Consider the following 25,833-nt stretch of genomic DNA (forward strand, 5'->3'; position numbering starts at 1 on the left):
TGTTGATAAGGGAGTTGACTGTGTCCTTAAAAATTGACAGTATGGAAGGTTTTCTGCTAAAGCTTTGGGTGCTGACTGGAGAACAGAAGCATGGAATTACGGTAAGTGTCCTTACGATACAGGGTAGTGAATAACTGTCCATGTGAGTGCCCGATGGAAATGTCAAGAAAGAGAATCGATTCTTTATGTGACAGTAAAGTACATTTCAAGTTAAGAGAAATAATCCGGGTTCTGGGAACCCTGCTCTGCCAAGGGACAGCGCCAAGTTGAAAGAATGCTCAACACAAAGGAATGGTGAGAAAATTAAAGTGTATTTGAAGTTTGAGACACGTGTTTCGGCGATAACTCCGCCTTTTTCAATCAGGGCTAATGGATGTCACTTTCATGGATGAACAGTCTGTTGCCGATACCGACGTTCACAGACGGATTCTCATCTTGCGAGGTGGGATTTAACCCATGACCAGGGCAACCAACAAATCCAACGAGATATAACATTCCTTTGTGTTGAGCATTCTTTCAACTAGGCGCTGTCCCTTTGCGGAGCAGGGTTCCCAGAACCCGGATTATTTCTCATATTTATCCGGAGAAGGGGATTTCTCCAATTCTGTGCCTGACAGTAGACAACCCTCCACAAGCGTGGGACATCATGGGTTGATATCAAAAGTCCCCTCTATGCATGTTGTACATTTCAAGTGAACATTGCAAGAGTTTAGCCAATGGGTAAATTCATCTGTAGTGCGTCATCACCATTCTAGATACAAAAGACATCATTATATCTGTTCCAGTGAAGAACAGCAGTGCAGGAGGGCTTGTTGTAGATGCATTAATCCTCAAATTGTGCCATCTATCAATTGGCTAGAATAGGAGCAAAAGCTGCGCCCATCACGGTTCCATTAATTTGTGTATACAGGCCCTGCCCATATCTTTTACATAAGGTTATTTCCAATAAGTGGCTATGATATGGCATTTATAACGCGCCTATACATAAGTGTTGAGGCAAGAGAGGGGAAACAGAGGGAGGACAGACAACAATCCTACTAGGCCAGGAAACATTGAGATCGTGCAAGTGCAGGGGAGGGGTGAAGGGGAAAAGTGCAGGGGGGAAGTGCATTACATAGGATAACAGTAAAAATAAAGACAATAAATAAAAGTGCGCCCAGCTGGTGTCAAGTGCAAGGGTAAGAGCAGACATAAGGGGTCAAGTGCTAGTAGGGGTTACAGAAACAGTCCCCGAGTGCAAGGGTTGCCAGGGGGCAGTGCAGGAGTGCAACTGGTGGGGACGGGACCTGGGCCTGAGATCAGAGGGTACCCAGGTAACCAGTGCAGTTTCAGATTCACCAGGAGATTAGCAGGGGAGAGGAGGAGAGAAAGCAGAAGCAAAGAGGAAGGTCTTGAGGTGCTACCAGAACCGGAGATGGTTCTCCTGAAATTTCACTGAGTAAGGGACGCTGTTCCAGAGTGAGGCCCTGGCAGAAGGAGATCTACCACCAACTCGCTGCTTGGAGAAGCGACTGTCCCTGAGGGAGTTGGAGGTGGATGAGCGAAGAGCTTGAGAGGGAAAATATTTGGGAAGAGAGAGTTGAAGGTATTGGGGTCCCAGGACCCAGAAGGCCTTGTGGACAATGTAGAGGGGTTTGAACTTAATCCTCACCACCACTGGGAGCCACTGTAGGGATTTCAGTCCTGGAGAGATACGATCCCTGGGCTTGAGGCCAAGGACAAGACTCGCAGTCCTGTTTTGGGTGAGTTGCAGAGGGCGGAAAGTAGAGGCAGGCAGATTTAGATAGAGGCTGTTGCAGTAGTCCAGCCTAGAGAGAACCAGAGCTCTGGAGACAGTGAGATTCTGGGAGAAGGAGAGGAAAGGAAGAATACCTCTGAGGAGGTGCAGCTGGTAATGTGACTTCTTAGAGACGTCGGAGATGTGAGGAGAGAAGGAAAGTGTGGAGTTGAAGATGACTTAGAGGTTTTTAGCCTCACAAGTGGGAACAGGAAGAGGGCCAAAAGAGGCCAGCCAGAGAGTGACAGGAAAGGAGGGAGCATGTGTGCCAATGAAAATGGAAGGAACATTATGGGGCCAAGTTCTCTCCTCTGGTTTTTTGGAGACCAAATCAAGAGCAACAAGGACATGGCCTTTCCTGTTGAGACTAGTGCTGCTCAGGTTCTAACGCCTTACACATTACAGTACATTTTTCAAAGAACTTGATAAGTGGGAAATTTTGCAACAGCTTTACGCAACATCAGTTGAGATGTCTAAGACTTCACAGACTTCATTATGGGCTCTTGCAATCTCTGGTGCATTGATATGATAATGTTGGTACAGTGGTTAAAACCTGTAGTGTTATATTGGTCCTAAGGGAAGTAGTCGTTTAAAAAAACGGACTACTTAAAAGTCTGATTTAGAAAGATCGCTCCATTACTGCACAGAGCGGTCTTTCTAAAACGAACTCACGCCGCTGCCGCACAGGAGTGCACGCAGGGGCTGACAGGCACTCCGGGAAGCAGTGTCGAGGGAGAGGCGGTAAGTTTGCGTGTGTGTTTGTTTGTGTGTGTTAGGTGTTTGATTTTGATTGGGGATAGGGAGAGTCTTGGGTGGGGAGGGGGTGGCAGCGGCTGAGAGGGCCAGGGGTGAAACGCCCCGATTTTGGCATTATCCCGGCAGAGGATTTTTCGCTTTTTTTATAGATCACCTCAAATCGGCCAAAAACAAATAGGTATTTTAGTTAGGCAACCTATAAATAATAGAAAATATCACATATAACTGTTATATTGTGTAGTATTGAGGGTTAGAAAAAGGAAATTAATAATATATTAGGTCTTCAACACATCCTTTTCAGTATGCTGGAAGCTACCTTAATTTGTGACCAACGTCTTGCCCAGGAACTACAGGCTACAGTGTTGAGGTGTTGCTCCGAGAATTCAATTATTAGCAATCAGTGGAGAAAGCCTTTGATCTGAAAACCCTCATATGCTACTGATGATGTCAAACCTATAGGGTTAAGCTCTGGTGAGTTCCAGAAACGTGTAGTGGGCCATTGGTCTGGCCACTATCTTTCGTGCTTCTCTGAGGGCAGATAAATTGGGATGCTGCAGGGCCGCTACTTCACCTGAGACATTGCATTGTCGAGTCCGAGACTATGTTTGAAGAAGAACACACAGGAGACAGAATTTACCAAAATGCTAGACAGTGATTACTTGAGGGCCTGAGCAACACACAGATTTATGGAACAGAAATATCTACTGCAAACCTGTGGGGTTCTTGGACTCTTAACGAAGGTCAAAATATTATGTGAAGGATGATGTGAGGGTGGAAATGCTTTAGCAGGACATGGCCTCCGTGTCCTTGTCCAACTACCCCCATATTATGTGTTTTCTGCATGATTTCTGCACAGGTGTCCAGCTTGGAGCCCTTGCAGTGCAGCTCTTCACCTTTATTTGTCTTGGTGAACAATACCCATGGGATACCCCTATGGCATCCATGGATATGAGTACACCTTGGTAGCCCTAGTGTGTATTTTTGGGCACCTGTGAGTTGTCCCACAGAGCAGGGTATGAGTTGGTGGCAGCTATGTGCTGATTTTGCGGGAGCTCAGGGTCTTTCCCATTTTGAGACATCCATGGCCTGCCATATAATGGATTTTTGTACAAAGGTTAAATGGCTACTGCCACTACCTTCCCTTTCAGTTTTCAAAGTCCTGAGAAGCCCTGGCTCTGTTCCCTTCCCCTGATTGGATGTTGGGTGGAACAACCATATATGCCTGTGGGGCTGCCTTTCCCAGAGACTGCTTGTTTTGCGTACACCCTTGGAGTGGGACCTCAATCAATGGAAAAAGGAGGCAACTCACATTCTGTGTTGTGGGTGTCTGCGTTGGTTGTGTGTCACAATGCCTGTGGTCTGCCAGAGCCCGCCCTGTCTGAAAGTGGAGTGAATGCAGCGTCTGCTCTGAAAGGCTTGTAGTTGCCCTCAATACACATCTACTGTTTCGGGTGTCTGGTTTTCGGTGAGTGGCCTGAATGCCTGTGAGCCTGATTGGGTGCTACCTGATGAATGCATTAATGCAATTAACCTCTTTGACAGAAGCTATGAGTTTTCCTGGAGGCATATCATGAATCCTTCTAGAGGAAGAAGTCTTCTGCTGCAACTCTTCATCGAATCCAAAGGCTGCTGTGCTGGTTGAAGAGAGGACCTGGACAGGCAACCTCTTCCATAGCTACAAGGGGACATTGTGCAACTGCTGTTCTTCAACTGAAGTGTCCTGGAAGTCGGCCCTGAGTTCCTGCCATCCTGCAGAGGTATCTTTGTGGATCCAGAAGAAGTGACCGGTCATCTTGTGCCCAAGAAGTCCACCAGTGTCTTCCAGGGTCCGGAGGCTGTCTGTGACAGTTGGAAAGCCAGATTGCAGTGTATCACCCAGAAGAGAGGGTACCCTGGCATAGTGCTGCTCGATGACCGGAGCTTGCCAAGTTCCAACCAATTGCAGAAATTTTGAAGGGTCCTATGTCGCTGCCTGCAGAGAAGTGCAGGCCAGTGGGTTTCCTGCCACTCCACATCGAGGAGCGAATAGTGAAGGTCCAAACTTGATAGTGGCCCGCAGAGAAGTCCAGTACTTGAGTCCAAGATGCGAGAAGCCATCCTGTCATCCGGGCTGTGGATGCAGCTCCAAAGAATCAAACTGCCGCAAACCAGTGAAGCCTGACACCTACTGCTGTCACTGCACCTGTCACCATCGAAGGTCATCAACGAAAACCAAAGGACTTCTCCTCATCTCCCAAGCCTTATCGAGGTTTACAGTGAGTTTCGGCTTTGTGGGACATCCAAAGCCGGTGCCACAACCCGACCAAGGAGACCACTGTGACAAACCTTCACTGCTGCCTTTCAAACACTGCTTGGTTCCCTTCTCCTGCTTGACAGCAACAACCTAGTGATTACTTCTTCCTGAGTGGGTTCATCCTTGTGGGGCATCGTCGAGTAAAGCTGAGAGACTCCACCACTTCGCCTTTCAAGGCACCCAAGATACTGTGACGAAGAAGAGGGGCTTCCTTCCTCAGTGTTCATCCAGGGGTCTCAGATTCATCTTGGGCCTGGCTCACCTGTTGCTTCCCAGGTACTTTGGGGTGGTGGGACCTGTAAAGAGAAAAGCAGACAATTCCTGAACATTTAAGAAATGAGCTTTAATATAAAAGCAAAGTATAACTTACCTTTTTATTGCAGGATGCACAGGCGGTGTGGGGGGGGGTCACCACAAAGAATTGCATTTTTCCCTGTAAAGTATTCTGCCAGTGTTCTAAAGTAATTTGCCTGCATTTCTACACTTGCAGTTTGAAGTTAAATCAGTGCTTAGTAATTTTAGTGCATTTTATGACGCACACAAATTGGTGCATTATTACTGAAACTAAGAGTAACTGTGGTAACACATAGTACTGTACATAGTTTCCTGAGCGCATAGTGAGCCTTATTTGTTTGTTTGGTTATAATCCGCTGGAGCCCGCAGGCATCAGGGCGCAACATGTAATCCAACAATAAACTCACAATCTAGACAAACATTAATGTCTTCAGACATTTTCTAAAAGTAGTGCTGTTTTCTTCCATGCGTAATTCGCTGGGGAGCTTATTCCAGATCAGCCCTGCCTGGGCTGTGAAGGAGCATCCATTGCCTCTGACTTGTTTGCATCTAGGTTGAGTCAGGCTCATTGAGTCCTTAGACCGGTGACTCTAAGATGTTTCTCCAAAGTCAGGCTCCTTCAGGTATTCTGGTGCTTGCCCGTATAGGCATTTGTGCACAATAGTTCCCATCTTAAAGCATACTCTGGCCTCTACTGGCAGCCAGTGTAGAAACTTCCATGCACAGATACTGGATCGCATCTTGCGGTTCCTTTAATAATGCGGACTGCATCATTTTGCAATGCCTGAAGCTTTCTGATGCAGCCCTTGCTGGCTCTGGCCAGAAGTGCACTGCAGTAGTCAAGCCTAGGCATTATAACGGCTCGAACGAGTGTGGTACAGTTTGCCAATGAAACGTAAGGCTTTATTAGTCTAAGCAGTCTAAGGTGGTATTGGGATTTATTCACAATATTGCATACATGTGCTTCCGCGCCAAGGGATGGCTTGAAGATGACCCCCAGGGTCTTGACTTTCTGTACTGTTTTTATGTAGTGTCCGTCAACCGTTTAACCCTCATACTGTGTGGCCAGTCTTGCAAGTGACTCCTGGAACCAAATATCAAGAACTCAGCCTTGGCAGGATTAGAGTCTGTTTGTTGTCATCCAAATTTGGAAGGATTTGTAAATTTTGTTCCACGCTCTCCAAATCTTTTTCATAATCCCCACTCAGCTCCATAATGAGCTGAGTATCGTCTGCGTAGTTCGAAAAACGCACACCTAAGGAATCCAATAGGTCACATAGGGTGCGGCAGAAGATGTTGAACAAGACCGGTGAGAGACATGCTCCTTGTGGTACACCACAGTTAATCTGCTCAGGTTTAGAGCGTGCATTGCCCCAAACTACTTTTGACTTCCTGTCCCGAAGAAAGGAATCCATCCAGTCAATCGTTCTACTGGAGCAGCCCCGTGGTCCATAAGCCTATCAAGCTGTTTTGTTTGGTCCATGGGGGTCAAAGGCTGCTGATAGGTCTAATAAAATCAGCAGCCCCAATTTGCTCCTGTCTATAATGTCAAGCATTTCTGCCTGCAGGTCCAACAGTGGGCTTTCTGTACTGTGGAAAGGTCTAAAACCTGATTGGCTGGGGTGAAGGATCTTAGTGTTTTCCACATATTTCTGGAGCTATATGGTTGCCAGCTTGTCTATTAATTTTAATTAAAAAAGCACATTTGTGATGGGTCTCAAGTTACTGCAGATTTTATAATCTTGGCCAGGTTTCTTTACTAGTGGGGTAACCATCACGTTTTTGAACAAGCCTGGCACACGGTTCGTAGCAAAGTTGCGTTGGCAAAGTGAACGAAAAAAGGGCTCCAAATTTTCCTATGTTCCAGAACGAATCTGGAGGGGATAATATCCCCAACACATGTGGTGTGGTGCATTTATTTTAAGGATCTCCTCCAGATGGTCTCTGGAGATTGCTTCAAAGGAGAACAAACAGATGTCTGTCCGCTGTGGTAGCTTCACAGCAGTGGGCACCTGGGCGGATACATGTTTGTCCAGGTTAGTGGCAATACTAGTCTGCGCTATACTAATTGTATTAGCAAAAGCTCTCTGGACTACTTCAGCCCTCATCTGTGGGTTCTTTTTTCGTAACCTGAACCTGTGGCTTCTCAAGATTCTTAAAGATCTCAAAGTTTCTTAGTAACATTTTTGGAGTTGCTAATTTGCGTGTTGAAGACGTCTTGCTTAGCCTTAAAGATTGCATTACGGTCTTTCCAACTCTTATTTTCTTTCCTGTGTTTGTGTTTTAACGCAGTTTTGCTCTGCTTTCCTTTTTTTCTTGCTTATGTGTTGCTACAATTGGTGTATACAGCAGTTGTCTGTTAGATCTTTCACTAACGGACTTGGACTTTAACGGGGCCACTTTATCCATCAAAGTAGCAATGGCCTTCTCATACTCCAGAACTAGGGAGTCAGCAGAGTCCTTATCAGAAGTAGAGGCCATAAGTCTGTTTATACAACATTGTAAATCAGCGGATTTAATGTTATTAAAGTTCCGGCTAATTACTTCCTTGATGGCATTCTTCTTTTGGATGCAGGCAGTGGGAAGCGGGAGGTTAAAATTCACAAACGCGTGGTCAGAACAAACACATGGTTTGGTGTCCAATGTCAAAACAGGTAAATTCCTTGTTGCAGCACAGTCTAAAATGTTGCCAAGCTTGCGTGTGGGTTCTTTATTAAGGATTGTGAATTGGTTATTTTTTGAATGTATATAGTCATTTACTGTTGAAGTAGAGTTTCCTGGGCACATAGTGAGCCTTATTTATATGTATATAGTCATCTAAACCTATTTTATTTAAAAGAAACAACTGTGTTGGCACATAAAATAGTTTGTGGAAATTCCATTGGGGGATTCACTGTACCTAAGAACCAGCCTGCATCCCCTCCCTTGAGTCTCAACCTTGGTTGCTCGCCCTTTGCTACCCTTAGAGCTTTGGCTGGGGAACCATTGGTGTATACAGCAGTTGTCTGTTAGATCTTTCACTAACGGACTTGGACTTTAACGGGGCCACTTTATCCATCAAAGTAGCAATGGCCTTCTCATACTCCAGAACTAGGGAGTCAGCAGAGTCCTTATCAGAAGTAGAGGCCATAAGTCTGTTTATACAACATTGTAAATCAGCGGATTTAATGTTATTAAAGTTCCGGCTAATTACTTCCTTGATGGCATTCTTCTTTTGGATGCAGGCAGTGGGAAGCGGGAGGTTAAAATTCACAAACGCGTGGTCAGAACAAACACATGGTTTGGTGTCCAATGTCAAAACAGGTAAATTCCTTGTTGCAGCACAGTCTAAAATGTTGCCAAGCTTGCGTGTGGGTTCTTTATTAAGGATTGTGAATTGGTTATTTTTTGAATGTATATAGTCATTTACTGTTGAAGTAGAGTTTCCTGGGCACATAGTGAGCCTTATTTATATGTATATAGTCATCTAAACCTATTTTATTTAAAAGAAACAACTGTGTTGGCACATAAAATAGTTTGTGGAAATTCCATTGGGGGATTCACTGTACCTAAGAACCAGCCTGCATCCCCTCCCTTGAGTCTCAACCTTGGTTGCTCGCCCTTTGCTACCCTTAGAGCTTTGGCTGGGGAACCTCTGTGCCTCTACCCCATCCATATAGTGAGTAGCACCAGATGCCCCCCCCTCCCCGCCAGTCTTTACAGATGATGATGGAGAGAGTTGTGTTGAGGTGCTGGGAAGCAGATGTGGCATGGTTATGACCTAACCCCGGTGACTGCTGAAGACTGCACATCTTTTAGGGAAGAAAACCAAGATGGTGCTGCACACTGTGGTAGGTCAGAGGGAGACAGACCAATATGTAACATTTTCAAAAGGTTTATTGGAAAATAAAAAAGAAAATGCCTAACTATCCCTATCTTAGGGGTTTGCCTCCCTAGCACAACTAAACTAGGGTCCTCAGCATCAGGAATGACGTCCAAAATCCAATGTCTGTCCTCTGTCTGAAACTAACCTAGGCTGACCCTAGCACTATTAATACAGAACAAAAAGGCCAGGAGAATGACTCCCTTCTTCTGGATTGCTTCCCAGAAAAGTTCTTCTCATTAAGGCATCTTCAAATACTCTTTTGCTATCTATCGTATTAATCCTTTCTGTTCTTTTAAGGGCCTTTTACATGCCCTTGGATATTGATTCTTTTCAGTCTCCTTTCTGAGCTTTCTCTGATTCTTGACTGAGTCTTTGAGCATGTGTTTTGCTTCACAATCTTTCCTACTTTGTAAGGATACAGACACAGTTTCTATGTGCAACCCTCTTTCCTTTTGTTATTTATCCTCTCACTGAGCTAAGTAGATAGTCTCTGTTTGACTCTTGCTCTTATGAACTTCCAATTCACTGGGATGAGTATGAGGAGTCCCTGCATGATTCTCCTATGAACATACTCCCTCGGGTCCATTTTTGGTGTATTGCCACTCCGGCATGCTAACGTTCCGGCCCTATTCGAGTGTCCCTCCTGGTGTTAATACTCACGAGTAGGACTGTAGACTGGCAGAGTATCAGTTAATGTCCACAAGGAGGTTTGGAGGCTGTCAAATGGTTCTTCCTCGAAATAAGCCTTTCTTATGAAGCACTGCCCTGTCCGTTAAGCTATACAGACCGAGCTGTGATTCAGACGAAAGAGCAAAAAATACCACCGGGTATTTGCCAGGCTGCAAGGAAATTAGACAGGTTTTAGTACTAATTACTTGTGAGGAGTAAATCTGCACATTTTGGGAAGGAACTAACCTGTCTAATACTGGACGTTGGCCAAAAGAATAGTAGAGGGAATCATCTGGTGGTAAAAAAACTCAGGGTTTGGTTCTGAAATATTAAACGTAGGAGTTTTGAGGAATACAATGAAGAAGTAAACAACTGATGAAAAGAACTAGATGCGAAAGGGAAGGAGGGTTAGTGGTGTTAATAGGGGCCTACCCCCCAGGCAGAATGAGGACACACTAACGACAATCAGAGTACACTTTTAAATGAAGCTGCATAGCGTCCAGTGTTCTGTGCACAATGCTGGTCCAAGGAGGTAAGGACAATTCCACTGCTCCACGATCCACGCAGGTATCACTAGTTGTTTTATGTCAATCGAGTAAAAGTACAACTTTAGGGAAGATCAGAGACAAAATCCGTAAGACAGAAATGGAATTCATGAACCATGAAAGCCAAGAAGAAAGGTACCAATTAATGTGTGATCCACAGAGTAGTCAGGTAGCAGAGCCAGAGGTCAACAACAGAGTTCAGAATAGCAGCAATTCAAGGTCGGAACGCAAAGGAAGTTACTTTAATTAGAAGCACCAGCGCCATGGAGGTTTGCTTCTTTATACTTCCGCAGTGGTGTTAGTATGTTCTGACGTACCGCTGCGAATTGGATAACCTTGAAAACATGGGGAAGCCTCCGGCGTGAACACGCTGTGAACAGTGTACAATGCGTACACTCACAGCGTTGGTGGAGGCGCCATGGCATCCGCCAGAGGCGCAGGTAGTAAAACAAGGGTGTATGCAGTTTGCATAGTGATCAGGAAATTCGCCTGAGAATCTTAACACCTGGGACTTTTACAGGCTTTGTCCAGTCTGTCGTTCTTAATGAGTACTGCTGGAACCTCTCCTCTGTAGTTGCTCAAGAGCGTGTAAAGCAGCGTCTTCCTCTGGTTTCCAGCCTAGTCGATCCAGCTGGTTTGAAACTCGTGGGTCTCACTTCCTGGGTCTCTTGGCCCTCCTCTTTTTACTACACAGTACCAGGGCTTCCCCAGCTTCTCAGAAAATGCCTTCCTTATTCTGTTGGGGTCATGTTCGTCATAACTCCTTTTCGCTTCTTCGTCTCAGTGATTGACATACAGGCATCCTTTATTACTCCTATGTTCTTACTCTTCACAGAATCATGTTGATACTTTTCTTCTGTCAATATATTACAATAACATATGTAAGAGGAGTCTAGTTATCGTTCAACTAACAAGATGGTGCTCGGTTTTTGAGTATAATGAGAAGGGAGTTCCTAATTGGAAAGGGAGTCCTTATCCCCAAGAGGGGAGTCTTTCCCTGTGAGGTCCCACTTAACGCCACCCCGAGGGGAAATGTTGCACCCTATCCTCACAGGAAGCGGCTTCCCCATTGGGGAAGTGACTGAATCCCTTGTTTCGTCTCAACACCTTTAAAGACTTTCCAACCTTTTTGGATGGGAGGATGAACAGCAGTTGAAATAATAAGTAGAATGAAGGGTCTCCAAATGCCAAAACAGTCTGCGGAAAGAATGTTAACTCCAGGATTGGTTAAACAACCAAAAGAAAGATTGGAAACAAGCCTCAGTCTAAATGAGGAGGGAAGCAGACATATTACTACATGCTCTCTTTATACAAGTGAATATTGTAAAGGATTGGATTGCTGACAACCTCGCTAACTACAAGGTGGAGCTGGAAAAGACAGGAACCTCATCTTGGAAGCCTGGAAGGAAGAAACATTTAGGTGGCTCAGTACTGCTTCTCGCTTCCTTGGGGAAATGGAAGGCTTAAGAACACACAGCCTCCATCTACAACCCATGTGATGAATAATTAGAGGGTCTGAGCCCATGGCAGGAGGGCATCACAATTACTTTCCCGCGAAAATTACCATGACCGGAGGCATGTGGGGGAGCAAATACCCATTCACTCAGAGCCAAGGTCCAGGGACCAGTTTTGGAAAAGAATCCCATGTCCAGACTGCACCAGTTCTGAATCCTGATAAAGAAGCAAGGTTCAGGGTGACTTATTGTGAATCTTGACAAAGAGCCTATGTCAAGGGCAGACCAGTTGTGAATTATAATACAAGGTGAGGTCCAGGAAGGACAAGTTGTGAATCTGAAAAAGAGGCAAGGTCCAGGAAGAATTAATTGTAAAATGAAAAAGGTTGGCCCAGTAGGGGCCAGATTGTGAATCATGGGACTACTTGTGGTCTGGGCTGGAACTTTAAAAAGCCTGAAACAAAGTTGTTAAAGAAAGAGCCTGATGTGTTGCTGCATTCAAACCGTCGACTGTGAGAGGTCTTATAGATAGATGGGGTTACTGGCTGGACCTCAGGACCACATATTAGAATGCTTTGGTGACATTTGACACTGACCCTTGCTTTGGGTTTGTGTTGCAGGGGAAGCCATTACTCGAGTTCTGATCATTTCATTACCAATACAAGCGGGTGAAGTACTCGCTGGAGATTTTTCATAAAAATGAGTACTACAGCACCGAAAGAATGGGCGAAGATCCGAGAATTGGAACATCGGGTCCGAAAGACTGTCCCATCTAGATCAGGATCTTGGAGAGTTGCATACCTACGGCCAACTATGTTGTTTACACACACAAGAGGAATATGCCCCTGATGAATGTCCGGCAGTTGTAGCTCATAAAAGGACAGAAACGTGTACAAGTTGGGCTAATAAACGCGGCGTGTGAACTTGGTGTATTAAACCCACACAAGTGTTAACCAATTGATGAGGATACTGAACTAAAATGATACCCATGGTGGTTGTTTATATTTTTGTGTAACTACACACATTGTGTTCATGATTCAGTGTGTTTAGTCATGACTTTTTGTGTTTTATGCTTTTTTATGATGTGTGAATATAATTTAAAAAAATAAATAAAATGGGGTAAAAATTATGTAAAATTGCCTGGCTACTAGGTCAATTATTTGTTAAAGACCTGCTTGGATTGATTAATGAGCGAATTGGAATTGACACTTATATGTATACTTTCCTTTGGCTTATTGTAATAAGAGGTTTTATAGAACCTTGCTAAAAGCAGGGAGACCGAAAATGTGTCTGGGCTGCCTGCATCCAATCAAATTAGCCTTCCCAGAAGGTAAACCTTTTGGTTCCTTGCTTTGCTATATTAGGCATCTACTCGGAGGCATTGGTGTGTGTTCTTTGTATTGGCCTGTTCCTTATATGCTTTACAGGGGATGGGCATATGTTATATTGTTAGGCTTGTAACGCGCCAAAGCCCGTGGGCATCTAGGCGCTGAGAGGCAGAAAGAGTGGCTAGTGCTGAGCACAGTCAATTCTAGTAAAACAGCATTGTCTTCAGCTGTTTATGAAAGGTGGTCCTCTGTCTTTCGTAGCTGTGGTGGAGGAACATTCCATGCTCTGGCTGCACTGGTGGGTTCTGAGTGTTTCATCTGATAGATGATCCGTACTGCAGCATTCTGTATTTTCTGTAGCTGTTTGATGTCCACCTTATTGGCACCTCCCAATAAGGCATTACAATAGTCTATGTGTGGGAGGATCACTGCCCTTGCAAGCTTGATGCGTTTTTCCACCGAGATTAGAGGTGCCACTTGTCTGAGCACCTGGAGATGGTAGTTGGCATTGGTGGAAATTGCTGTAACATGCGTCTCGCAGTCCAGACTTTCCTCCATGTATGTACCTAGTGTCTTAACTTTCTGCACTATTTGGTTGCCATCGATAGTAAATTGGTCATACCTCTGGTCTAATTTAGATTGGGCCTGCTGGGGCCCGAACAGCATTAATTCAGTCTTGGCAGCATTTAAACTGAGACAATTCATGGACATCCATTGTTTTATAACATGATAGGCTGCTGGCAATGTCAGTTGGTCAATATCATGATTCCCGGTGATATCCAACACCAGTTGGAAATCATCAGTGTAGTTGCAGAAGAAAATCCCCAGTGATTCTAATTCGACACATAGGGGGAAGATATAAATGTTGAACAACGGGGGGGAAAGACACGCCCCCTGGGGGACTCCACATGCCGTGGTCTGTGGCTCTGAAGCACAGTCACCCCAAAATACCCATAACTGGCGGCCTTCCAGAAAGGATCCGAGCCAGGTGATGGCATTTTTGGAGAGTCCTCCGACAGTGGACATCCCATCGAGCAAGGTTTTGTGGTCTAGCAAGTCGAAGGCTGCTGATAGATCTAACAGCATCAGCAGCCCCGACCTTACTATGTTCCAATTTGGAAAGCATGTACGTTTGCAAGTCCAACAATGCAGTCTCGGTGCCGTGGAAACTCCGGAAACCAGATTGCTTCACATGTAGTTTACCGGTATCTAATACGTAGGATTGCAATTTTATAGTAGCTTAGTAATGAGCCTTAGATTCGCTGCCTCTGAACGGTCTAGTCCTAATTTTTTCAACAAGGGAGTGACTGCTGCATTTTTAATAGACTGAGAAATAATACTGGTATGAAAAGACGAGTTAACAAATCGGCAGAGGAAGGGAGAAAACAAGTCCCAGTGCTCTAAGATGTATTTGGAGGGAAATAGTTCACCCTGGCAGTTGGTGGGATGCATGGTTTTAAGCAAACCCAACATTTCAGTTAATGTGGGTTCTTTAACGTCAAAACAGGCAAGTTGGTCCTGTTGACCAGCTGCTGCAGGGTTCTGGTTTATCAGATCTTTTAAAGGATTAATACCAGTGGCTGTTTCAGGCTGGCTTGGTTTCAATATAAGACCTGGCGATGAGGGTGCTCGTAATTCTTGCATGATTTTGTTTTGAGCCTTCAAAAGTTTCTCAGCAAAGGCCTTCTGGACTCTATTGCAGTCGTCAGCTGTGGGTAAATTGGGGGATTACAGACAGTGGGTTTCTCCCATGTTCAAAAGAGCCGAAAGAGTTATTTCGTCTTATCCCCAGACCTGTTTATATGATTGTCATAAAAGGTTTTCTTAGCCTCAATAATCGTGCTCTTCTACTGCTTCTCAGTAAGCTTCCATGCCAGCATGTTCTCATTGGATTTATCTTTAAGCCAAGCGTGTTCCACCTGTCTTTTACTAGTTTTGAGCTCAGCTAGTGCGGGGAGAACCATTTATGGCGGTTAGGCAAATCTTTGATGGTTTTATCCTTCACTGGGGCATATTTATCTAACATTTCAAGCATTTCATCGTTCTAGCTATTTATAAGGCTCTCTGGACTGTCAAGGTTCGTTTATTTTGGTCATAAGTGACTATAAACAAGCTGTTAGGATATGAACTGTAACATTTTTAAAATTTCGAGCTTTAACTATATGTGCCGCCACATGTACTCTTGAGGCTTTAACAGGAAGCTCCAAAGAATATAACCCAAAATAATGGTCTGACCAAATATATGGGGTAGTGATAATGGGTCCAAACTGAACATTTTCACCTCCCATCCAATCTAGTATGTGACCCTTATTGTGTGTTGGTTCGGTGTGGCCCCTTACAATGCTGCGCTGACCATTGCCATTCTTTTGGCTCTTGTCTTGCCCTCTGGCTGATAGTTCCAGGGGTGCAATAATAGAAATTGGTTGCTTCGAGCGCACACATGTTGCCTGGTTTGTCTAATAAAATTGCCAGTGCTTATCTTATTGTACAGTCCTCTTTATTAGTATGTTCTGAACAGTGTGACAAGTTTGAGCCGACACGTGTTTCGACCAATATGGTTTTTCTCAAGGCTCCATCCTATATTTCTGTCAGTAAGTATAAGCTAGGTGATTTTTCAACACTGCTATGATTGCCAAAAGGATTTTTCTTGTCCTTAGCGAGTCATCCGAAATTGGAGACTGCCTCTATCAAGGGTCTGCTGATTTCTCTGTTCTGTGAAATCTCTTATCTGAGAGTATGTGGTATACTCCTGCCCTGATTGACAGGATCACTACCCCATGTATTTGGTCAGACCATTATTTCATGTTATGTTCTTTGAAGATTCCTGTTAAAGCCTCAAGAGTACATGTGGCAGCACATATAGTTAAATTAGCTGCAGTATAACACATGCGCACAGATGCCTCAGGGCCAGGTGCACAATACAAATAAAATAAATGAATACAAATACATACTCGCAGGTATAAGATTTAAACTGTTTTTGAGCAATTTTCATTTGAAGATTGCATTCTAGAATATGGTGTCTCAGGGAGGAGACAAGAACTCCAAAGAATAGGGTTTTGAACATTATCGCTTAAAAGGACAAATTGGGTTCCTTAATCTTTTAATTTAATAAAGAAGAGTAAAGGTATTCTCTGTACCAGTCACAAAACCTAAAAATAGCCACTGACGTAAGGGCGCCAGTATGAATTTTCTCCGGCATAAGCTGTGGCAAAGTGGAGGCAACGAAAGCAAAGACTGCAAAATGCAAAAAAAACAAAGGCAACCGAAATGCACATGAATTAACATTGAGGTAGTGTCAATAAAAAGTGTTAATTGCGGAACTGAAAGAATATGTGCCTAATGAGCATAAACTCCACATTAGTGACCAATAGGGAGCACCCAGATCAATTTGGAGATGTCACATATCGGTAAAAAATAAAAAACCTGTTTGCCAAGGCAAACAAGATATTACACAATATCATATTACTAAGTCTGGGATGCAAGATGCTGACCATTTGAACAGTAGATAGATGGATCAATTGCTAGCTGGGAACTATCCTAACAGCCTGGGTTTGATAAAAGAAAGGAGTTGAAACTGCGTAATCTGTTCAAAACAGAGCTGATCTCTTCTGTAACGACCTACATTCTCAGACATTGAAGGAGGAGGAGACATCGTGCCTCTAAAAAGAGCGAAGAAGAATACAAGGCAGGATCACAGGAATGTGCCAGCTAACACAGCCTAATTAATGTGCATGACAATGCTCACATTGGCATTGTTTCAGCTGTGGTATCCAGGTTGAATAATTGGCTACATTAGGACCAGCTCCCTATTCATATTCTTATTTTGCAGGAAATCCCAAAATTGCAAATATTAACAACGCAAGATGCACTTTAATTTGAATTCCCTTTTTAGGATAAGCTCTCTGTGCTAAAGTTTCGTTTTGCATTTTTGGATATGGTGTGCTTCTAATTAGCACAGGAAGCTTTTATAGCATTGGGCTTTTTTTAGGTGGACTTTTGAAACTATGATTTATTACTATTAAAAGAAGTTTGGTTGGTGGATGTACCTTCTTTGGAGGGCTATATGGCTTTTCTCCAACCTGTGAAAAATAACGAGAACGGCAATCCTATGGGGCAGTCCAGCTGTAAAAATAATATTCCAGCTTATAGTGTTTCTGTGAATAGTTACCTTGAATCGTCTGCTGATAAATATTTATGGTCTTTTTTTTAGTAGATGGCAGCAAAGTATTATGTTCATTTTCCATACTATTTGATATTTTGTAAGGTAGGCATCTGACTGATAGCATTCAAAACCCCAGCTAAGATAAATGTTAGGTGTCCCGATGTGTTAAGAGAAGATGAACAGGGGTATGGTACTGTTGCAGGACATAATCAAAGCAGTGATGAGACAACTTAAGTTTAAGTAGAGGCGTCAATGGGCAGAGTATTTGTGTTGCTGGGAATTGGTCTTGGCAAATGGCCATACAAGGGAGCTTTACATTGTACAAACAGGAGAGAAAATTCACAATTGATTAGTATTTGCATTGCATGTTTGTTTCAGGAGAATGCATACCACGTGGTAAAAAAAAATGAATGTCCAGTGATCATGCACGTTGTCTCTAGAGTTTTCAGGGAACTTTAAATTGTGAAAACCATTACTAGTGGGCGCAACATGTTGTTGAAATCATGATTGTAATGGAATTGTGGGTCTAACAAAAATGTTGATGTGATACAAACATTTCTTTGTGAATTGGTGAAGAGAAGTTTCTGAAAATGTGAAAAATTTGAAAAGGCTCAGACATTTTGTACTTTGGGATTGATGGCCTGTATGTGCTGGAGAAGAAAATTAAACAATCGTAAAAAATGTGGATAAAAAGCTCATACATTGACGGAAATTAAAGATAAGTGGGCAGAGATGCCCCCAATCCTTAGAGAAGAATGTCTGTGAACATTTTTGGTCTCTAATATATCAGAAAACTGGTGTAAGGAGACTGGGTGTCTGGTGTAAGGAGACAGGGCTGGGGGGTCCGGTCTAAGGCAAATCTTTGTCCACCTAAAATTGCAAGATGCCATGTTCTGTGGCTGGCAGATGATTTTGTATTATTTGACTGGACACCAATTGGTCTACGGCACAATTGAAATATCATGTGACAGTACAGAATATCCAGTGTGCTTTAAATTAATATTGAGAAGACACAACTGATATTTTCTTTCTTCTACGAGAAAACCAAATTGTCCTAGTACTTAGACACCAGTAATGTGGAGTTAGTCTACACATTCTTGTACCTAGGTTTTTTGATAACCTAGTATAAATAAAGAAAATTACGAAATAGGTGAACATAGTAATAGCGGTATTGCCAGGTTTTGATTTTAGATATGTAGTGTTTTCTATGATATCATACATAAAATCATACGTGATGAGTGACGTCTATGGTTTTGTACGGTATTCGTATAATCCTAGACAATCCTAATTGGTGGCTTTGGACATAAACAGAATTGTTTTTAAATCCTGTGGTCACCAACATTTACATATGTGCTGAACTGGGGCTGAAATCTCTTGAGTGCTTGACTTTGTTGAGGAAAGTGGCACTATATTTTCAAACCGAGAGGACTTGGAAGAATTCTTTGTTTTACATAATTTGTGGTCTCCCAATAATGGGTTCACGTAGACTATGGAACTCCTATGGTCAGAGTTGTAAAGAATTTTTGATTAAGATAGGGTGCGATGATAAGGGATCTTTTTGGTCGCAGTCAATGTATGTTTTCAATAAAGGATGAAACTCATAAATGGCACTTGATAAATAACTAAGGGGCTTGATTATGAGTTTGGCGGTAGTGGCAAAACATACAGTAATGTTGAAAACTGGATGTTTTACCACACCTACAAATTCAGTATTTCACAGGTGACACTCTTCCCATTTGCATGCTTTTGCCTCCACACAAAAGCATTACCACATTCGGTAAATACTGATTTCCATAGCATACTATGATACTCCAAAATGGGGGAACAACAGAAGAGTCTGCATGACTCAGAATCATGAAGCACCTCTCCTTTTTCCTTGTGTGGTAACAGTAAATGAGTTTAGAGGCATTACCAAAAGTAATGCCAGCAAACCCAAGCCCTCAGAGACCATTTTGCCTAAGCCACAGGTAAGAGAAGAAAACAGATCTTTTCAGCTTTTAAAATCCCATACCAACAAGTGTGTAAATGTCTCCATTAAAAGCTATGTCACATATTTATGAAATGTTGCCTGAACAACCGGATATAGAATTACATTTCACAGAGAAGTTTGTAGAATATGTGGAAATGTGGCATGTGTTGCAACGTTAAGACGTGTGTATAGAATGCAAAAAAGGAACATTTGGAAAGTGGTGCTTTTCTGTTTCATTGCCTTGATTTTTGGGATGTTTTTTTTTTTTTTTAAACTTTTGTTTATTGCCATAAAGGTTAAGACAGGTATAGCACAACCTACATAGCAGTGAGCTGATAACATAACCGCACATTTGGCAGCCCACCATGGTTAAGATGACCATCAGAAAATAACATCGAGTGGTAACGCAGAGAGGTGTCCATAAGCACACACAGGAAAGGAGAAACCATAGGGAAAGTTAGACTTCACATGGCATATTGGGCTGACCTGGTGGGGGAGTTGGAGTCAGTTCCACCTCATCTCTATTATTCAAGTAGCAACAAAATTCTGACCAGACATTTTTGGGTTGTGATGTCGAAGGCAGGGATCCAATGTATTCTTTCACGCACGTTTGTGTCCAGGTAAGGGCCTTTAGCCACATCGTGAAAGTGGGGGGATTGCGGCGCTTCCAACATTGCAATATACATCTTTTGGCCACAATAGCACTTACATTAAAAAATGTTGACATTTTCCTTACATTCTCACCTTCCCAAGCACCAAACAATAGGGCAAGTGGCTCCCTATTCACCGGCGAACCAACTATTTCGGAGAGTGCCTGTGTTACGGCCGCCCAGAATGTGTTGAGTGCGGGGCAGGACCAGAACATGTGTATGTGATCTGCTTCGTGGGATTTACATTAGGGCACACGGGAGTTGGGGTTCCTTTAAATGACGCAACTCTGTACGGTGTGTAGTAGAGCCTATTAAGGAGCTTAAATTGTATGCAGCGGAATCTAGCGCTAAGGGAGACCCTATGTGTGTGCACATTGTGCCCCAGAGATCGTCTGTAATTTCCATTTCGAGTTCCCTAGCCCACGCTTCGCGTGGTTTGAGAGAGGTATCCGCAGATTTACTCAGCTGCATTTTGTACAGATGGGATATTATACCCTTGGCGCCTCCGGAGTTTGCTATGTATTGTATTTCGGGAGAGTCTGGGGGTTCAATAGGGCATGAGGGCCACACAGTCCGCACAGCAGCTCTAAGCCTATAATACTGCAGCATTTCGAGCGGAGAGCCGGAATGTTCAGGGCGCCATGTCTGAGGGGTGATAAAAGCACCATCATGGAAGCGGTCAGTAAGGGCATGGTAGCCCAGGTTTTCCCAGTGGTGTACGAGATGTTGGTCATGCGTGGGAGGGAGACCGGGAAACTGCCACAGGGGAAGCCACTTATAGTAAGGGTGCTGTTCTTGGTCAGAGCCTAGGATGCTCCTCCATGCCCTGAGCGTGGTGGCCACCCGGTCTGCCTGGGCGTCAGTTTGAAATGCGCGGTGCAGTAGCAGGGTCATGATATTAGTCCCCCCTCCCGCCAGTTTCTCAAGTTTTACATGTGTGGGCGGATTCTGGAGCGTGTACCAATGGAAGGCGTGCTGGGTCTGTGCCGCATTCCAGTACAGGCGAAGATCTGGGGCTGTGAAACCCCCTTTGTCATAGGGCAGCGTCATGTGTTGCCACTTTTTCCGGACCGAACCCGGGTGCCAGAGGAATTGTGCACACTCTGAGTGGAGCCTTTTAAAGTATTGTATCCCAGGCCAGATCGGTATGTTAACAAAGACGTACAGGAGCTTGGGGACCACTATCATCTTTATTAGAGAGAGCCTGCCCGCCAGGGATAAGGGTAAGTTGCGCCATTTGGAAAACCTGGAAATGACAAGTTGTGCCGCGGCCTCGTAATTATCTTTCAATAGGGAGGACTTGGTTAGTTATATCAGCACTCCGAGATACTTCACCCCACCCGGGGACCATCGTAGAGGGTACTCACAAGACGGTTGTTGAGTTGCCACAGTTAGGGGGAAAATTTCGGATTTAGAGTAGTTGATTGTGAAACCTGAGAACGTACCTATTTTGGTAATATCGCGGATGATCGGGTCCAGGTTCGTGGAGGGATTTCTGACATATAGGAGCACATCATCTGCGTATAGAGAGATGATCTATGGTGCATCCCATAGTCAAATGCCTTTATTGCTGTGGCGTCCCCTAACGTGGTCAGCCATGGGTTCGATAGCGAACGCAAAGAGGAGGGGAGAGAATGGGCATCCCGACGAGTGCCCCTGTATAGTGTGAAGGGAGAGGAAGGAACAGAGTTAACAAGGACCCTAGCACGTGGGTCCGCGTATAAAAATTTTATGTAAGAGGTCATATTTGGACCCACCCCCATTTTCTCCAGCACGGCCCACAGATATTGCCATGAGACCATATCAAAAGCTTTTTGGGCATCCAGCGTAACTGCCACCGCATCGGCGCCTGGGTCAATTCTGGATACCACATTAAACAGGCGGCAGATGTTAAGCATCGTGGAACGACCAGGGATGAAACCACACTGGTCCGCGTGGATCATGTGGGACATGAAAGGGAGAAACCTGTTTGCAATTATCTTAGCAAAGATTTTTATGTCAGTATTAATAAGGGATAGGGGCCTGTAGGACCCACATTCATCCGGAGGTTTTCCAGGTTTGGGAAGGACTGTTATTAAAGCTTCCCTAAGAGAGGGGGGGGGGCATTTCAAACGAAGTGACTCGGACCAGACCCCGTGTAAAACAGGCGCCAATATAGCCACATGTTCCTGGTAACTCGGACGTGAGCCCGTCCGGGCCAGGCGCTTTGTTTTTGGGAAGGTCCGATATTACCTGAACGATTTCCTCCAGAGTAAACGGGGCGTCTAATATTTCCCGGGTGTCTTGGGAGATAAGGGTCATAGGGATGCTCTCTAGTAGGTCGTCTAGGTCTAGGGCCGAATGTTCCGGTTGGGGACCGTACAGATTGGCGTAAAAGCTAGTGAAGGTGTCTAGTATGGACTTATCCGCCCAGTGTCTCACTCCGCCCCCATCTATGATGTTATCAATGCGGGCCCCACCAGTCTCGGCACGCACTAACCTGGCCAGGGTTCTGCCCGGTCTGTCCCCCTCCCCATATTTACGGGCAGCAACAGGGCGTGTATAGGATAGCACCTCACTCATAGCCTGTGACTCAAACCTTTCCAGCTCTGCTCTGATCGCAGCTAGGGTCAGTGTGGACTCAGTGGTCAGGTACTCCTGTTCGAGTTCTTTAAGTTTGGTTTCAGAAATGGTTAGGGCTTGCCTTATAGCTTTTAGGACTCCGGCTTCCCTGGAGATGCACATCCCTCTGATATAAACCTTAAAGGCTTCCCATCTAGTCCCTTCAGATGTGTCGGTTATATTGTTCTTTTCGAAGAACGTGGTTATATCCGCCAGTATCTCGGCTTTAAAGACAATGTCAGCTAGGGTGGTGGATTTGAAGCGCCAGCCGGGTCTCGACGGCGATGCATCGCCACGTTGTATCCGCAGGAGCACGGGGGAATGATCAGAGTGTGCGTGACAGGATCGTGACATCCGAGACCCTCCCCACCAGTGTGCCTGATAAAAGGAATAAATCTATTCTTGAGGAACTGTCATGTACAGTTGAATAGAAAGTGTAATCTCTGTCATGGGGATGGAGCGTTCTCCATACATCATGTAAATTGAGAGAGTCCATGTGTGAGAGGAGACGTTTGGTCGCTCGTGGTGTGGGTCTGCGAGTGGTCGTCGTCCTGTCTAGTACATTGTCCAGTATCAGGTTCATGTCTCCACCCCATATTATAGGGATGTCTATATATCTCATGAGTATGGCCGCCACTCCGTCAAAAAACTCGGGGGAGTCAGTATTGGGCGCATATACATTGACCAGTAAGCATTCTTTGTGAGCCAAGGTGCAGTGTAGGATCACATATCTGCCTTCTGCATCAATGTAGTATGAGCGCAGAGTGAAATGGATTGACTTGTGGATGAGGGTCAGGACTCCTCTAGCTTGGGTGGAGTATTGGGTGTAATATCTATTAAGACCCCAAGTTAGTGCAATGTTCGATGATAGGTGTTTAAGAGCATGTGTCTCTTGTAGTAGGAGTACCTTGACCCCATGCCTTTGTGCGTAGGCTACAATCCTACGAGACTTCGTGAAATTCGTCAGGCCACGAACATTCCATGACATCATTGTGATCGCCATGTATGCAGCCTACGGGACATCCCAAGCAAAGGTCCTGCCTCTGCAAAACGCCATGAGTGCTGCCACATCATAATTGTGCCACCCTTTGTAACCCGTCTCAACCCCTGCGCCATTTTGATTGTAACCTACCCCAACTTTCCACCCCCCACCCTCACCGCCCTGTCCCAACTAGCGGTGTGTGAATACCCACCCTTAGAGTGACCTAATGTGTGCCATCCCCAACTTGGCAATGCCTGGAGAAGCGCCCAACAGGGGCAAAAACACAAACATTTAGACTCTACAGGAATTGCAGCTGCAGTGGGGGCCGCCGCTGCCGTTCCGCCCACCAGTAATAATACAAATTACTATTAAACAACCTAATTTGAAGATCGGCTGATGTAAGTGAGGTTACAAAGCAAGGATCCATGTATTGAAGGGCATCAGGACACAATCATAGGGGGAGAGCAAGCGGCCGGTTCTAGTCATTGTCCATCGGCACCTCGGGGGGCTCCGTCAGCGGGATCTGCGCCTCTATGAATTTTACAGCCTCGTCCGGGACCGTGAAAAAGTAGAGCCTGTTTCGATGGGTGAATTTAAGGCGTGCTGGGAAAAGCATTGCGTACTCGATCTTCCTATCCCGTAGCATTTTTTTCACCCCGTCAAATCTGCGTCTCTCCAGCTGCACCCCCACTGAGAAATCGGGGAAGATCCTGATTATTTGTGAGTCCAGCCTCAATTCCCCCTTTTCCCTGGCCAAACGGAGTATGTGGTCCCTGTCTTTATAGCTGAGCAGTTTAGCTATGATAGGCCGGGGGAAATCTCCCGGCCGCGGCCGAGGTGCCAAGGAGCGGTGGGCCCTTTCAACCGTGAAGAATGGCGAAAGGTCGGGGTCATCCAGGAGATCTTTGATGAGTTTTTCCACCGCTAGCTCCATGCGCCCTTTGAGTGCAGATTCAGGGACCCCAATTATGCGAATATTATTCCTTCGCGACCGTGATTCAAGGTCGTCGCATTTAGATTTGACCTGTTTCATGTCACGGACCAGCTCTGACACTGTGTTTTGTAGATCATGCACATTGTCCTCAGTGGTGCCAGTCCTCTGCTCCACTTCGGTAATCCTAGCTGTGTTGGTCAAGCTTAGCCCTTAATGACGCCACATTTGCATTAATGTCATCTAGCTTTTCATGAAAGGCTGCAAAGTTTTTGGCCATAGATTCCATCATAGTGGCCCAGTCCGGTTGCGGAGGGTCCGGCAGGAGGTCGCCCCCCTCCTGAGCTGATGCGGATGATGCCTGGTCTCCCTCGGGCGTCGCCTTGGCGAACTTGTCCATAGCGCCCATCTTGCCAGCGCCACGCGATCTGTTAGACATTGTTCCAGGTAAGAATCGAGGCTGACACAGAGATATAGGTGTTGGTGGAGGAAGGGTTTCCACCGCCGGGAAGATAGATGAGCAGTGGCGGCACCAAAGCTGTCACAGGGGGAACAGGCCAGGGGGAGAAGTCCGAGGGAGCGTAGCAGGTAGTGGCACCAGAGTACGGCTGGTTACAACAGATAGTGCGCCCCCAGCACGGCCGGTGGATTCCCTTCCGGGCGTATGCAGGTGACGCTGTCCCCCTCTGAGTGTAATAGGGAAGAGACTGCCCCCCCTTATCTTTAGTGCTTTAAGTTAAATATGTGCGCGGCGTGGGCGTTCCAACAAGTGCGAGCATGCAGCCATCAAGACATCCAAGAGGTGATATTTGGATCAGTCCCCGCACAAGAGGGGTCAGCCACGCACTCACTGTCAAAGAATATCGGGGGGAGGCAGGGCAGGCTGCCCCCCAAGCAGCGACACTGGGAGAAGGCAGGTAGAGGGGACACACCCAGGAACACCCACCTCTCCGCTGTATCGGGTAGCTAACCCGCGTGTCTCCAACGCAGCACAGTCCGTGTGATAACGAGGGCGCCACCGCCGGAGCCCAGGCCTGCCCCAATCCTGGGAGGCAAGGCAGCTCGTGAGGGCCCCTCACAGCCGCAGTGACCATAAACTGAGCAGAGTAGGTGGTATCCGATGGGTCCCTGCAGGTCAGTCTGAGCAGATCGATTCACCCAGGCGGCCGCAGTAGCCCACGAGACGAGCCGGGAAGGACCCGCACCTCCAGCGGGCCTCGGGCAGGCGAAGATGACAAGCGCGGCTCGGCGCTCCACCCTGGCAATCCAGGCCACACGAGCGGGGGGGGCAGTGCGCCCGCGCACACGAGCGCCGATCTTCAGCCCCCGCACCTCGGGGCAGGCTGTTCCCACATATGGCCCACCGGCCTCCGAGTAGGCGCTCCGCGGAGGCCCAGGGCCCGCCCGATGCAAGGAGGGCACTCCCGTGATGCGGGGCGCAACAGGTAGCGGGCAGGCGACAGCGCTCGGGATGCCAGCAACGCGCCCAGCACCCAGGGGAGCACCCGCGCCCGGAGCGCCCCACAGGCCGCAGCGGGCCCTAGCGCCCATTCTTCT

General features: G+C 45.7%; 1 protein-coding gene across 2 annotated transcripts in view; it reads left to right on the plus strand.

The window, feature by feature from the left end:
- Window positions 1-25,833, plus strand: part of PROSER1 (proline and serine rich 1) — a 918,625-nt gene that overhangs the window by 57,191 nt on the left and 835,601 nt on the right. The gene's annotated exons all lie outside the window — the stretch shown is intronic.

The sequence above is a fragment of the Ambystoma mexicanum genome, chromosome 7q, assembly GCF_040938575.1.
Source record: "Ambystoma mexicanum isolate Mex_15411 chromosome 7q, UKY_AmexF1_1, whole genome shotgun sequence".
In the NCBI taxonomy this organism is placed as follows: Eukaryota; Metazoa; Chordata; class Amphibia; order Caudata; family Ambystomatidae; genus Ambystoma; species Ambystoma mexicanum.